The following is a 3,156-nucleotide window of genomic DNA, read 5'->3' as shown; positions in this document are numbered from 1 at the left end:
ATGCATGTGTATAAATACACAGCCGTCCAACCCATGTCAACATGGAAAGAGAACGTAAAATAATGAGGATGATGTTTGTATGTGTATATACGCACACACAAATACGCATATCTACATATATAATTTACATATATATGTATATATATATATATATATACATATATATAAATGTGTAAACATCAATATATATATATATATATATATATATATATATATATATATATATGCGTATTTATATGTACTTATATGTACACACATATAAACTGTGTGTGTATCTGTAATTTGTCTCATAAAATAAACGATATTTATTCTCTTCTAATCGCTAAATGAAAAAAAATATATGCTGTGTGTCTTCCAACTACATATATTATCCATGAAACAACAACACAAATAAACCCAAATAAATGAAAGAGAAACCCCGCACTATTTACCTGTTACAAATGGGAACTCGTATATATATAGGAGGAAAAAGGCGATCAAGTCTAATAAAATATAGTGTATTTTCCCCTATGTATTTGGATATATAATTTAAAAAAAAGGGGGTTTTAAGGTAAGAAATATGTAAAGTCGTAAACAGCGTAAAATTCCGTGGGCTCCGGAGGATTTTTTTTTTCTCCTTTTACAAATAAAAAGAAATCTAAAATGTACATAATGAGCGAACAGAAGACTGAAAAAATAATCATTTTAAATATTAAAAAATTGGTAGGAACAGTGTTCGGGTATAATTGAATAAATCAGAAATATTTTGGTACCGAACATAATCATGATTATGAGAATGATGATGATTTTCCTATAGAAGAAGGCCTTACTTGTTATGGTTGTAAAAACCAATCAATGAGGTTCCTTCGATCTCAGAGTTAAAAATCGCAAACAAAATTTCACCACGATATTCCGTGTTAGATTTTTCTTTCTCTTTTCTATCTCTTCTTATTCATATGTGTGTGTGGTGGATGGTTGAGATCATAAGCTTTAATAGATTTTATCCGAAATCTTTTGCCCTTTTATTTTCTCTCATGTTTCTCTTATTTTGTTGTTCTCTAGAATCGCTTTTTCCCCAGCTGAACACCCCCACCCAATGGAACTGAGACAGACATTGCGAACTGCCATAAATGACAAAATTAAACCCCCTTGTTTAGGAAAGCGAAGATATCTCTTATTATTATTACTATTATTGTTGTTATGATATATTTATTTAGAAGAAAAAAATAAGAGGTCAAGTCCGAGTTTAAATTCCTTTAGGTCTACACCGTAAGGTAAGGATTAAGATGAAGTCGACATTGAATAAAAATTTATTTTTAACAAATACGAATTCTTATACCCTTGCATCCATTTATAGGTAAAACAAAACGCATTTCAATTTACACACACTCACATCCGCATACATACATTAAACATAGATATAATGTTAAGTAGTAAGGGATATTTGAAATATTTCAATCGTTATTATTGGAGTAGGTCTGAGAAAAGCTAGACTTACACGCCCTAGTTAGTAAAACAATTTTTTTTTTCATAAACAAATTTCATTTAACCATTTGTTTATAGTTTTATCGAACTGCATGAAACAAGTTAGAAATACATAGAAGTAAAAAGGGGAACAGGAGTTGCGTATATGAGGAAATCGAGTGAAGCAAGGTGCTCTTCCACCTCCCTCCCCACTGTTAATTGGATGGGGAGGGGGGAGGAGGAGATAAGTTGATAACACTGGGCAATTAATGAGGTTTTTTCTTTTTTTAAAGTTGTGGAAGGTTGTAAACTCACCAGGGAAAGCAGAAAATGAGGGTTTCGGTAACGGCTACCCTCCCTCGTCGTAGTAACAGCAGGAGGAGAAAACCCGTTGTAAAGCAGCGAGCTTTTTCAGCCACACCAGTTTTTCATTAGAGTAATAAAAAATATAAATATATATCAAGAAAGCGTGTGTTTTCGGGTTGATCGCAGCCTCGGTGCCTCAATTTGGTGATTAAGATACGTGCTGCAATGTAAAACGATCGACTTCCGAAAAAGGAGAGTCCGTATTTTCTCCAGTATTGAATATAATTTCTCTATCTCGGCATCGAGTTTAATCTCTTCTAAAACAACATCAACAAGCAGCTCTCACCTCGCCATTATTAGAAGCGGTGATAGATCAAAACACGTTCCATGTATAAAATGATACCCAAAATCAAAACTGAAGCAATTGACTAGCTGCTGTTAAGGTAACATTTCCTTATTGCAGAAAACACAGTGACTGTATGAGAAAGAAGAATAAATAAATTTAAACACTAGCTTCGTTCCATTTTCCTCTCCAAACGATTTTCAGATTGCTAAAGAAACAAAAACAAAAAGAACAGAACTATTTCTAACAAGGGAGGCAATCCTTGGTTAAAACATTTCCAGTAAAAATTTTACATTTCGAAGTCGATATTTTGTTTCGATCTCTTTAGATCGAGGAATTTCTAGCGGCCATACATTGTTTTCAGGAAATTCCAATGCTTTTTGGGAATGTTGATGTCGGTTAAGCACTGACACATTTACTAAATAATGGACTTATGCATTGGATAATCTGTATTTTTTAGGAACATCGATTTTTCATATTTACCAATCAACTTCGTGTAGAAACAAACATTGATCGAAATTTAAATTTGTAAACCATTCCTTTAAACACCTTTATTTTAATAAATTCTAAGTTCAAACACAAACCTTTATTAGATTCGTAAAATTCAAATATCAAATTTCCAGTAAAAACTGAGCAAGGATCGATTTTTAGTGCTTGGAAATTATCGTTTTAAAGTTTTCATTTTATTTCCCGATTAGAAAACAAAAAAAATATTATGGATAGAATTTCCCAAAGGGAAGGAGAGAGGACGAGTGAGGGAGAGAGCAAGTAGCAATACGATATATGTTTTGTCTAGTGTAAATCTATGATAATTATGTTTCTTCAGCATAACCCTCTGAAAATTCTGGAGTGGGGGAGAACCTCTTTAATTTACCCCGTTCTTTCGCCTGATATGTTTGAGGTTGATGGATTCGTCCGTTGACACAATTCCTCCCTATTAATTGATTACAAATATAAGCAAAGGGGTTCAACTGATCACTCGTAAATCAAACCCAATACTTTGTTTATTCGTTAAGCTCAGCCAACAACATACATCTACTCTCAGCCATAACAAAACTCTTTAC

General features: G+C 32.7%; 1 protein-coding gene across 2 annotated transcripts in view; it reads right to left on the bottom strand.

Annotated features, from left to right (window-relative positions):
- LOC106877550 (zinc finger protein 236) overlaps positions 1-2,430 on the bottom strand; it is a 52,486-nt gene extending 50,056 nt beyond the window's left edge. For both annotated transcript variants that reach the window (XM_014926478.2, XM_052974933.1), the window contains exon 1: positions 1,759-2,430. The gene's annotated coding sequence lies outside the window, so the exon portion shown is untranslated. The remainder of the gene's footprint in view (positions 1-1,758) is intronic.
- Positions 2,431-3,156: the final 726 nt, after the last annotated feature.

Source organism: Octopus bimaculoides, chromosome 20, assembly GCF_001194135.2.
Source record: "Octopus bimaculoides isolate UCB-OBI-ISO-001 chromosome 20, ASM119413v2, whole genome shotgun sequence".
Lineage (NCBI taxonomy): Eukaryota > Metazoa > Mollusca > Cephalopoda > Octopoda > Octopodidae > Octopus > Octopus bimaculoides.
The sequence above is the reverse complement of the archived record's forward strand: the minus strand, read 5'-3'. Positions and strand labels throughout refer to the sequence as shown.